The 13,937-nt window shown below is 38.8% G+C and overlaps 1 protein-coding gene across 2 annotated transcripts in view; it reads left to right on the top strand.

Annotated features, from left to right (window-relative positions):
• LOC117212156 (hemicentin-1-like) overlaps positions 1-13,937 on the top strand; it is a 54,328-nt gene that overhangs the window by 24,178 nt on the left and 16,213 nt on the right. The window lies entirely within an intron of this gene.

Raw genomic sequence — 13,937 nt, 5'->3', positions numbered from 1 at the left:
TTTTGAACAATTTCGTAAAGACGATTGACGATCGGTCTCTGCTCTATCGGCCAAGCTGTTTGAAATTGTATCGCGACTGACTTGAATTTATTAAATCTTACATCGTCGCTATGTATATTGCAACGAAATATATATCGATATTGATTCGTCAATGGTACGACGAAGGTTTAGTTCATTTGATAACGTTACAATGCATTTTCGTGATGTTATTCGGAAATAATCTGCTCCAATAATCTACAATAACTGTTACCATGTCTTATGTATTTTTTTAAGTCCGTTATTTCTATTAATTTTATTTGAACGGCTGGTATACCTACAGGGAAGTCTGGTTGTAATATTCTCCGCTAAAGGTATCGCACAGTTACAATCTACATCTATTTAATTGTACTAAATTGCAGTCTACTCCAACTACAATCACGAGAAATATTTACTATAGCAAATGATTCAAGAATTTAGAATCTTGCGGCTGGATTCCGCACATCGGTAAACTGAAATTGCTTTATTAAACGGCAGTATTACGATATATACGTATTACAACGTACAAGTATTACAATATCATAAAGCGCGATTCTTAAGCGGTTACACACCGCATTTGCTCAGTTTCTGCTAAAACCTCTTAATCCTTTACCTTTGGCGTTTACTAACTTTCCAGAATTCCAAGATAATTTTCGCAAAGGAATACTCATCCCCTTCCTCCTCGCTTCTCAGCACGATACTACAGAATATACGTAGCATGAATCAACATTTATAATATATCCTACGTATCACTACAAACTATCGTCTTATTGAATATTAGTCAATATTTAGTAGATACTCGTATAGTAATTGCCTGTCGTATTCGTGCGTATTAATCCCGTATCGACGAACAAACACTGTACTATTGTTATTACTTATTTTATTTATGTATCATATTTCTTTAGAAATCATTCGGTTATTTATACTTTCAATATCAAACGTTTACGTCACTGTCTAATGGTTGATTCTCGGTTATTTTCGATTCATCGCGCTTATGACTATGATTCCCTACAAGTCTTATAAAATACCTTACAGAAGCTCTTCTTTTTACATCTGTCTCGAAAAATGTAAAATTACGAAAAGTACAATTACGTAGAGTTAGAATTACAGAACAAATAGGGTAAAGTAACGATTATGAAACAAAAATGGTTGCTTAACGAATATAATAAAGATTAAACGTAACGAGAGACAAAAATAAAGTAAAAGCGCGATATAAAGGAAACGGTTGATTGGAAGGAAGCAGGAATCCCTTTCTCCTTTTTATCCCTCGGATCCGGATTCATTCTGTAGGTCAGCCGCCTAGCCATCGACTTGCTATTTCCTATAACGTTCTGACTTTTATACGTTTCCTGGCCTCGAACGTTCGCGAAGAAACATGGCCGGCATCAATCGTGATGAACGAGCGTGATTCTCGTCGATGAACGGCTGGTCAAACTACAGGGACCGCGAGATCTTCGAAACAATGATCTACCGTGTGCTTCTACGTCACGCTGGCCTCTATGAAAGCGAAACGTTCATTTTGGCAAGAGAATCGAACCGAGGAAATTCCTTTCGCGTTCCCTATCCAGCTGCCTTTGTCGTAAACGTATTTCTTATTTTTCATCGAATTTTTGTTGGGTTTGTGTAATGAATTGGTTGAAAAAACAAGCTCTCGTTGGCGCAGAAATATAGGAAAAATAACGTTATATTTCGATAGTTTTTGAAATATCAAAGATGCATTTATCTTTATATTTTAATGTATATAATGTATAATGTATAATATTCGTAATTTTAATACATTGTGACTTTTATAAAAATTTCTTTGTATCATTTGGGATTTTACAATTGTATCGATTATTGAAAATACAAGGAAAGTGTGAACAACTAGAACGATTCAAATATGGTAAATTTAATTAATTCGATATTTGCTGCTGTAAATATTTGCGATTCAAATAAAATCGATCAAAAGGGATTATTTTCACCGTTGTGCGCTCATCGTTTTCTACTTGAAAGACACCGCATAAAAGTGGCTCCTCCCTTGTTAGCGAGCATCTTATTTTCTACACGTATCCTATACTTTTGTTTCTAGAACTACTCCCTTATCTTCACAAATAACTTCCTTATCCTAAGTTATATCGCAAACCCGTTCCACTCTTTGTTTCGCATTTATTCCTTATTTTTATCGTTGCCCTATCAGATTTCTTTCTCTTTCTCGTATAATTCCTATATTTTATCACTATCCTTCCTCTTGTTATCTCCGTTGCTTTTCCTCGTTTCGCACAAATATTTTTGACTCTCGAGGTCTTTTCATTTTTCTTTTATTCGTTTCATATTTTTCTCTTCCACTGCTTCTTCCTCCTCCTCTCGTCATATTTCTTTCTTTGCCTCTTCCTATTTTCTTTTATTTTATCTATTACAATATTTTTCTAGTCATTTTTGTATCGTATTTTTCCTCCCTTTACCTCCTCGTCTCTTGTTTCTCGCTTATTCTTGCTCGTCTTTTTTTTACAGTATTCCTATATTATCTTTCCACCTCTGTTTATTCTCCCTTATGCTTTCCCCTACCTCCCCTTTTTTCTATCCTTCGTCCTGTCCCTTTATCTTAGTCGCCACCAGTTCTTAATTTTCCTTTCTTCATCACACAGCCTCTTTGTATCGGTGCACCGCAACGATTTAACGTCGCGATTCGATTCCTTCGTACTCGGGTTTCAAGATCTATTAAAATTCTTCTATTAAGAAGAATTCACGTTCGTGTACGTGCATTACGCGTATTTAAAAAGATACATATCGATATACAACTACGAAACAACTCTACTAAAAAAAATCGTATCACTTTTGCCGACTTTATTTAAAAAAAGAGAAAACTAATTAGAGACCTCAAATAAAACGGACGACAAAGGAGCCTAATAGATTAAATGAACATTTCATTTTAGATTAAATTATACCTTCTATCGATTCTATCGATAAGTTTATCGCCTAAATAAATTTAACGTATTTCTCGTTATTTTTTACTTTATCCACAAATGTAGTAACAATGTTTGCCGGAAGCAAAGATTTAAAAATGCAACATTTCGTCGTTATAGACGGTCAAGACGAAACATTTTCTATCTCCGTGTCTCGATGCTCTCTTTTTCCGTCCCTCGACTCTTTTCCCTTCTGCATTTTCCATTTACCACACTGTCTCCGCCGTTTGTTATCCAGTCCTACGAACGAGCGCATATTCCAGTAGTATACTCGAGCATCGGTGCGCCTTACGATGCGATACGATGCGAGGAACATATGCACGGCCAAACATGGTTTCACGTATCGTAAGTAGTATGGCTATTGTATTAGGCAAACGAGCGCGAATACGTGCAATGTGTAATGTCCCGGAATAAGGGGACCGTACGGTTCAAATTGACAATTTGAGCCCCTTATATCATCTTTCACGGCTTTAGCTAGATGCAGGTTGGTTTATCGTCGACAAACGCGATACCGTTATTCACTTAGGCGTAATTTCACTGGAACCGGAGCAAGTAGAGTTCTGGCAATGGCCTATTCGACTACATCGATGTGAAATAAATTAATAGAGGAATCAACGCAACGAGGCGATTCTGTTGTTTACCAGAAATGTTTAATCGTTTAATTGGACACGTTACCCGATAATTTTGTCTATTAACGAGTGACCCATTGTAAAAGTTAGGAGATTGACATATTTGGATGAAAAATCTAATATACAGATGGATAGAGCTTGCATGTTGTACACAGTAAGATTATGTAGGATTACCAGACGAGTTACATTAATAATTCACTTTCTATTTTAACTAGTATATTTATGTAAAAAATGTCAAAAGACGAATATGCGAGATACACGTAATTATTTACAATCGGATTGCGAAGCGCGTACTATGAAGATTATGCAACGATGTTTGAAAAATAATTTTCATAATCGTACAATATATAAAGATTGCACGTGCGAAAAATACGTGGTAGTTTAAAATTGAAATGCGCGTTCAACGTAACAAATTACGTATTGTGAAAATTTTATTGACGTATCCAGAAAACTAACTGTAAACATTTTTTACTAGAAACTGAGGTTCTTGTCGATTCTTTTCATGATTCTCTTAGATATACACGACGTTTTGTATCGATTTATAGCAAGAACATTAGCCAGGACGCGTGACGCAACATTTAGTTTATGGCAATCGATATTTTTGAAACGTAACAAAAAGATGAGCAAAATATTCAGCTGTTCAAATCAAACAAAAATACAGCGCTGGTATCGCAGTTTGAAAGAATATTGTTTCTAGGAAAAGAACTACAGAAACTGTAGTTCCTATACAAGAATATCGATGACGCTGCACTGTACTTGTTACCCACCGAATTAACCTCGAGTAATTGGTTCACGAGGGATACCGATTGAAAGCACAATGAACAGTCAACGACGAGAAGCTTCCGAATTGTCTGCAGTTGCTGCCATGCGACGCACGAATGATCACGACGAATAGATAACAATGCGCTATCGCTTGTCGATGCTGCTTGCGATTGAAAGAACCGCGCGAGACTGTTCATCGATGATCAACATTAATTAAAACGATACTTCACGAATGCTTGGACATATCGCTTACAGTCGAAGAATTCGCACAGAGCTGTCAACTGATCGATTCTACCGATGGAACGAGCCTGTCTCCACGGAAGTTGGTAGATGTTGACGACTGCGGAAATGCAGATGGAAAGACCGTGAACCGATCGATTCGACTGATGGAACGATTCTTTCTCCACGAATGCTTGTAGATGTCGACGAGTCGGGAATTGCAGCTGGGACTGCTCTCTCCGAATGCCGAGAGATTGAAACGGTTCTTTGCTCCACGTTTCGTGGAGAAGGTGTTCGTCGTTGCAAAGGAGTTGTACGAGACTGTGCTTTCCCGACGCTGACAGAACAAACTATTCTTACTCCGCGTCTGGTGGAGAAGACGTTAATTATTCGAAGCTACGGTCGAGACTGTAGTAACATCGTTCCGAATATTTCAACGATATCGATTCTACGTTCACGAAACAAAAGTGTCGCGAATACGCACGCTGATCGGTTTTCGCTAAACGCGAGAAACTGGTCGATCTCCGTGCTCGCTCGCTGAAGCGTCGCTTACCTAGGAAAAGGACGCGGCAATTCCTCCGGGTGTCCCTCGATCAGTCGGACTGTTACCATTTGCTAAATCAGCCTTCGGAAATAACCGCGTTTTTAACGCGCTCGGTTATCGCGACTACGGTGGACGTGGGAAGTTAAAAGCACGTACTGCTACGAATATCGAAGAGAATCGTCCAAGCTGCTAAAGTCCCGTTCTCCGAGATAATATCTCGGCCGCAAAAGCGAGCGTCGTAAATCAGCCACGAAAATCCTCGCGTTTTTGTTCCTCCGCATGGAACAATCTGGAACAATCATCTTTGCCTTGTGAACTTGACGCGACAGAAATAAAATAATAGCTTGGCAATTGTATGCTGTTTCCCAAATTTGTCAGTGCATATATTATCGCTATTATCTTCTCTATCGGAAAAATATATCCTACTCTTGTCATCGTTATCGACAAACAAGCCAAGTATTTAGACATTGTTTGCTTCTCATTTACTCTTAACCCGTACACCTCACTGTGCATTGTATACCATCCTGCCGTCTTTGGTCACGCGTTGTTTGTCCAGGAACAACCCTGCGCGTTCATCCCTTATCTCAACCCCTTCGATTTTGGTTGTGGACATTACTACGGTAAACTCAATCGTAAACGTATCTAGAGATAATATATAGGAACGTTTGCAAGAAGCAGGACGATCGCCTTCCGTTTACGCCTCATTTGTCTATTCTATTAGACTGATATAAAGCCCATTCTTCGTCGACGAGTGCCTTGTGCAACTACAAAGATTCCTAACTTGGACTATTTGTAACGAGGCTAACGAAAGTGGGCTATCTTCGAACATGATGAAAAAGTTCTATGTGTTTGATATTTGACAACGTTGATTTCTTCCACTTCAATTATTCGTGTTAAGGAAATTCGAGGATTTGGGAATACAAATAATTGACTATATTTCCCACACAACAGTTATACATCTATATTACACTCTGAAGAACGTCTTGCACGCACGCTTGTCGCCAACCGACTATCCTAGATTCTTCTAACATCTGGCAACAGTCTTTTGTCTCCACTAAGACCTTGACGCCCTCTAACCCTTACACACGCACTCTCATGTACAGTGTAAATGTATCACTTCCCTAACAATTCGACGAATAAGTTGCGAAATGTAAGGTATAGCACCTTTTGTGCATTGCTATATGTAATTATGAAACTTGAATATAACATGATTCTCTGTATAATTTTTGTATTCTATGAATAAATTGTAAAACTTAAACTACAGAGAACATGGTATTAGGTTGATATAACAAGCACATGTAATAATAATTTTAATATGTCTGTGCGTTATTGCCGTTATTTAATTACGATAGTTTAATACACAATGTTAAAATTTCTGTCAATGTGACTGATGATAAATTTTCTAATATCGAAGTACATAGCACGTTATAGTTCCTTAAAGCAGCCGCTACGCTATTCACGTGCAAAGAATTCCAATTATCTCGGCAGAAATCGTTTCCACGTTATTTACTTGAAATTAATTAAATGCAACATCTTAAAATTTGAAGTCGTAATTAATATCGTCTCGTGTATTATTACCGTAGATTGCAGTTATTAAAAATTACGCTGCCCTAAATTTTCGCACTACGGGTAAATAAGATATTAAATTAATAAAGTGCAGCAGTCACCGTGTTAAATATTACTATGTGCCGAGTGTTATAACGCAATATACCGAAGATTCTGTTGACCCAGGTTTATACCACGATAACAAAAAATCGCTATTTTTTTAGAAATAAGATTTTAGCGTTACGACCATTCGCGTATCAACAGTCAGACTTCGATCAGGTCATACGGCGAGGGGTACACGAGTTATTTAATGGATTTGCAATATCATGTATTTTTAACTTCTTAGCAGCACTTTTCCTTGACTCGATAGCCGAGACCCTGTCGTAAATCTGGAAATTTCGAAACGGTCATGCGACGATCAATTTAACGGTCCTCGCGACTTAACTCGTACCCTCTCGAATAGTTTACAAGGGCTGTACGTTCTACCATCTCGACGCACACCCTCGTATAGCGCTGGGCCTCGGCACCCCTTTCAAAGGCGCAACGTACGATGGAAGGGAGAATACGAGGTACTAAAAATGCTTAAACGGCGTATTTTCAGCAGTATTCCAGTTACATGTACGTCGAGAAAGTTAAGTTACGTCGCTACTTCACTGTAAATCGCTTCATACGTCGTCAAACTGTTCTGCATTGTGACGATATCGCTATCTCTACGCACGTACATGCGCATACACATGCCAGTTATGCGTAAATACGTTGAAAAATTGGAAGGAATAAATCGCGATCAATTTATCTACCTCGATCGCGCATCGCGAGAGCGAACACGATCGGTTGCACCCCTTCGCCGAACGTGACCCCTTTCGTTCGATTCTACGCTATGTCATCCAAATTTGCCAACTGTCCGTAGTCCGGTACATCGTTTCTAAGCATAAAGAAATTCTTTTGGAGAACAATCAGGAAATTCTGACGAACGATCGAATTTTATTCCAATTGTTCCAAGCATAGTCGAGCCTCGTAACTTGATTCAAGATACGATTGAAACATTTGTATAAACTGGCCCGTTAACGGTATCACGAGCGAAGCAGATCGATAAAAATTTTGCAGTACAAACTACGAGCAGCACAATGGTTCGTCGTATTTTCCTCCCATCAACGTTTTACGTTTGTTTTTTCGAGGACTATACTTTCCGTGGACCGAGAAGCGCAGAGGTCAAAAGTGGAAGAAAGTAAAATTGGCGAGACGGTAAGAGGGTAATACGAAATTGTGTATGGCGATACTCTATAAAGGCGAGCGGTAAGTCTTTGGATCGAAAGTTGGAAACGGTGTATGCAGGCCGCGTATAATGGCGGCGTGTAACGCGAGAGAGAACTGGCGCGCTTGATGCGGCGTAAAATCCAATTGCAACGGGTGAAGCTCTACGCCAGCATCGGGAAAAATGTGTCATACGTCGAAATGGTCCGGTCTATTTTCCTCCCCCACTCCTTGTTTCCCGCTTTTTACAATCCTCCTTTGTAACCTAAAAGCCTTAAAGTTTATTCGTTCGTTTTTCGTCACGGAAGGATCTCGGCTGTCGCGGTTATTCGCTCGCGCACTTCACCGCACCGGTTTCTACTTTCGAGCGTCGACCGCTTTTACGCTTTCACGATGGAAATCATCCTGAAATTTCTCCGCGATTCGAAATGCCCACTCCTCTGTCTTATCGTTGTTTGACTTTTCTTTTGGATCAACGATCGGCTGAAATGTTTTTTGATGGATGGCGCGCAAGCTGTACGAGACAAATTGCTGACAAATTGCTCGAGTTTCGCGAATGGATGATAAATATACCTATGTAAATTTGTATAGCGCGTGTTTTCCTACATCGTGGGTATGTTTTGGAAGAGGTGTAAGTTGGAAGGAACTTGCACTATCTTTTACATCAGGGCACAGCTCGCTGAGTTTGATTACCTCGAAATATGTCAAGATCCTCGTTCTGAGCAAGTTTTCCCTGAATACGTGTGTGCGTCGCTTGGGCGTAGTTTCCGCAATATTCACAAAGAAATTGCCGATTCCGATGAAAGTTGTGGACGATATAGTTTTTGAAAAAGTATTTAATCCGTATTTTTTACATCTATGTCGGATTAAATTCTTTCATTTTTATTTTACTTCTAGTGATACGAGTATTTAACTGAAACGCAGTTCCACTCTCAATGATCCACACTCGTAAGACGTTAGTAAAAATGCAGCCGTTCTTTCAACTAGAATTTTCGTTCGTATTTCCAAACGCAATCCATTTATATAACGTAGATTACGTAGAAAATAGCGAGCGTATTCCTTCGCAGGAAAATTTAACCGGTAAAGTTCTTCAAACATTTTGCTTTTCTTATGTGAAACTCCTGTCTGTGATAAAGGGCAACATAAGCTGTACAAGTATCTCTCAGAACGAAAGTACCTACTACCTTAAATGAGACTGCTTTGCTCCATTCTACGAGATTGATACAAAGGTCTGATTCCGTAAACGTCTCATAGTTGGATCACTTAGATTATAACATTCTCGTCGGTTTTATTAAATTTTGCTGTTTACGTTTATCAAGTATAGTTTCGTCAATTATATTTCATTTTAGAATATTCCCGACTATCTCTTTAAAACTGTCTTAACGGTTTATCAAAACGGGTGGTTTACTCTGTGAAACGATCTAGCGGCTAATTTTTCCGTTTGCACCAAGCCCATTGTTTCTTCTGCTTATGCAAATAAAATTCTCAATTATATCAACGCTTTCGCGTGAAAGAAAAATCGTGCAACATACGCGCTTCTTAATAGGCTTCGATCCACGTTTGTTCTTTTCTCGCGTAGCTGCGTTAACGCGTGACAACCTCGTGTAACCTGCATCATCGTCGACCAGAACGCGTGTTTGCCGAGTCGACGTTGTTTTCCTGGGTGTCGTTGGGGACTATTGGGAAAGGATTGTTACCGTGTTTGCAGGAATGGCGCTGTTTACACAAGCGTTTCTCCTCGGAACGAGCATCGCGTCGCGTCATCGCGCGTTTAAATGGGCGCACGATAACAGTCGCAAGAACGCGTGCGTCCCTTGCAGTTGACGAGAATTCCGTTGGAAACGCGGACGTGTTTACGGGATTCTCACGAATTTGCGATAGCCTGGCAACTGCTCGTTATCGGACCGGTGCGGCAAGTTGTTGTTGTTCTTGGGACGTGATTCGATACTGTGTGCTTCTCGTGACGTGTTTTTATGCGAATGGCTTCGCATACTGTGTGATAGGATATTCAGGAAATTCTGCGGCTAACTATTATACGTAAAATGTGAACGTGGTGTCGGCCGTTTGAAAAGGAATTGTTTTAAATGTAATATTTCAATGTTGTAGAAAATTTGATACGCTGTCATTTATACAGGGTGGTTGGTAACTGGTGGTACAAGCGGAAAGGGAAATTTTTATTCTTTATTTTCGACTTCTCTTTTCGCATAGAATCACCCCCTTTCCGCTTGTACCACTAGTTACCAACCACCCTGTATATGCATAAAGGGAGTATGTATGCATAGAGATTGTTCACATTATTCATGATGTAATCGTTTGATAATGTTCATACTGAGCTCATCTCCTTAATAGATAAGATATTCGTTTACTTATTAATGATCGTGAAATGAAATTAAAAAATTATTCGATAGTGGCTTACAGGTATTTTGTACATCGTTTTCTTCGTATCTTCCTTACGTAATGAACATCGTGAAATGTACTTTTATTAACAAACATACAAATTACAAAATGCTATTTGATGCATTTTTATGTTGTATTTTATGTCCCAGGACATAGATTTTTCAATGTTCGCTAGTATGAAAAATTCCAATCGAAATATTGATTCGTTAATTTTCATCTTGAAGTGAAATAGCCGCAATTAAATTGCGAATTTAATAATCCATAAAAAATCATCTGCCTTTGTGCTCTCTCAGAATGTTGCCTTTTAAATGTCTTATTATTTTGTCTACCATAAACGTATCATGTATTCAAAGATTCCATCTCGTATCTTCGTAGAATTATATTCAAAAGACGAAAACTAGGCGGGAACGTTGCAGTCTGATTTCATCTGTCCAAAATGAATTCTCACAGAAAAAATTTCTCGTTCGTATAAATTTAAATGCGTTCTACGTACGTGCAAGCTTTAGCTAGAATCGGAATTTTTTAATCTGACAGCATTCATATACATATGATATTATTTAAAAATTATACGTAGATTTTTTTATTATAATTGCGATAAAATTATACATACAATATTATTTCGAATAAACAATTTCTTTCCCAACTAGATACAGCGACAAGCAATTATATGACGTAAGAGCACATCTATTATTTTTCTTCCTGACGCAATTGGCTTAAAAGTTAAGTGCGCGCGTATGTACTATATTCGTATATTTGATACACTTTCATGATCGATCTTCTCAGAAGCAAATCTTCGATTTATTTTCCTCTTCAAAACCTCTCGGAATACTTTGCTCGATGATACGCGTTGGCGCTGTCTCGCAATAGCGCGATCACGCTATCGCGTCGTCAGACACCACGGAAAGAGAAATCATCGTTCTCTGTTAATGTCGCGTCATATTTCGTTTCTTAATAAGCATTATCGTCGATAACCGAGTACGTAACTCCGTCCGAAGTTTTCGCGGAATCCGATCAGGCCGATTTGCATTCCCATCGAATAAGATCGCAGATCCGTCGAAGCACCTGCGCAGCGTGGTGTTTCGCGACAGATTACGTCTGTTGAAATCCGCGCGTATGGACTTGTACATAGAAGGAAGCGGCTAATACGATGCATTACCGACCCGCGACACGAGGTCGCGTTTGCTTTGAATAATTATCCGAGAATCGGTGGTGTAGTCAGATACGTGATGCGCTCTGAGAGCGGATCTATCCAACTGCTTCGAGTAAACGTTGATATCCGCCCAAATACGCGTGTCGAATCCGTAAACGTTCGGTCCGACCGTTGTTTGCGCGTAGGCACTTCTCGCACCGATAACTCAGTGCCGCATTTATCCGGTTTGCTCGAACGATGGAAGTTCCTTGCACCGGTTACGCTTTTGTATAGCGCATCGTTGGTAGAAGGCCTATAGGAAGGACAGAGAGATATGGCAAAATTAGAAAAACGTTGACGTCGTGGTGCAACGATATGGAAGATACGCACGAGTTCGTACACTTTCAGAGATGCTTCTAGACTTTTTACGAGACACTTAAGAGTAAGGGCGAGACAAAGCTGATGCGTCGAAGAAGACACGAGAAAGATAATACCAGGAAAGGTAGTTGACGAGCAACTTTGTTTATTCGTTTCCGAGCAACTGTAACCTAACGACCAAATTGTAGTCGGTTTAAGAAAACTGATGAAATGTATTACAATTGCAATTATAGTTTTTTAAATAACGCACGATGTACTGTAAGACTGCCGTTAATATCGTTACGCAATCTCTGCGAATTTGAGCACTCGACGCTTATTACATCGGCTTACCATAAATTACGAGAAACAGATGGAAACATGATCAGCGAATCGCTGGGCAACTCCGACTCGATCAGTCCTCCTAGGACTTTGAACATCCCGATCACTGTGATAGCCGGGGGATTAAGACGATGTTGCGGGTCAATGGAGAGATCAGTTCCCGTACTCGCGGATTGCTCGTATAGCGCGTCGTGAGTTTACGACATGGAAGACTGAGACTATAGGTCCGAGTAGTTCGTGTGACCTGAGAGAATGCTGACTTCCTGTTTGCATCAAGTGATTTCATTATCGTCACACGATCACGTAATAACATAGCTCAAAGTATTGTTTCGCGTCGGTGAATATCATCGATCGATCAAGAAGCTTTTGCAATGAAACTTTTTGAAACGAAGAGCGCGGAATGTAAAGGTCTAAATCTACTCTGCTTGAATTCCTTGGATTATGTGTGTTATATATACACATCTATTTATATGATTTGTTGTATACGTACGTTGCTTTTAAACGTTACACTTAGCGTTAATTAAAGTACTTGCTAATTGTTTCCAAGCATCTGTGGCTTGGATTATCGATTTGTTTGTATTGGGCGAACGTATTACGAATTATTTAGCATTTGACGATGTTCCGTATTTGTGGAGACAATATTACGTCGGTAGCGTTGCTAACAGGTGTTTGTTTTGTTCGGACGAGGATTAGATTGGATCTAATAATTGGATATCTTGTGTTCTATGTTGCCTGCGGATGATATTGTAGTTTGCTGTGTTTGTTAAATAGTGATTCGACGGATAAATGTAACAAGCTATAATTCATAAATGTATGAGATAGCTCGCGATAAATAAACGCCTCTAGTAATTTAGCAGCGACGCGGTAACGTGCCGTTTCAAAGACTAATGTTCACGAGCTTGTTAGAATAATCGCTAAATATTTGGATATTCCGAGATAATACTATATGTACGTTTGAAAAATATTTAAAACGAGTATAATTAGCGAATAATGAAGGCAAATAAAATATTAGGCAAGTTACCGGGACAACGAGTAGGTGGGCGTGTAACACCTCGATCGAAAAATTAGTTCTCGAAAGTTGCAACGGTGATATATGGTGCAAAGTGCAGCAAACTCACAGTTTTCCAGATATATATGTATTAAAAATATATATTAATACGTACATACGTATATACATGCATGTACGTATAGATTATATATGCGTATACGACTTCTCTTTGAAATGTGTTAAATACTGGAAGCTAAATTCTTGCTTGCGCTAAAGCAGTCTCGTTGTTAGATATTTAGTGCCTATGGCTGTGAAATACGTCGTGTAATATGTGCTCGATGAAGCGTGACACTGAATTTTCTGTTAGAACGAACTTTTGAATAATCCTCTTTGGATACTGAACGAAAGAGTGAGCGATGCACTGAAAAAAGTAATACGAGCGAGTTGCGCATTTAAGATTCATAAGATGCAAATTATGGAAAATACATATACATAAATAAAGTACAGATGTCTCGACTATTTCCGACTATTTTCATGCTTATTCGAGACGCACAGATACCACGAGAAAATGATGTATTAGAATTAAGATTGCAAAATAATATGGAGATAGAATTGTGATCCATTATATAAAAACAGTTCGATGAATATAAATGTCTATTTTACAGAATCATATTTTATATTCTGAATGTATATTTTTGCTAAATAGTTATTATTGGTTTAAAAACTTTTGTTTCGATGCTTAACGATAAAATCGTACCATTTCGCGATAGAATTTTTAAACAGATATAGAATCGGCTACATTTAAACATTAATTCAGTAA

The sequence above is a fragment of the Bombus bifarius genome, unplaced genomic scaffold, assembly GCF_011952205.1.
Source record: "Bombus bifarius isolate JDL3187 unplaced genomic scaffold, Bbif_JDL3187 scf7180000007970, whole genome shotgun sequence".
NCBI lineage: Eukaryota > Metazoa > Arthropoda > Insecta > Hymenoptera > Apidae > Bombus > Bombus bifarius.
This window is presented reverse-complemented; position numbering and strand designations above follow the sequence as displayed.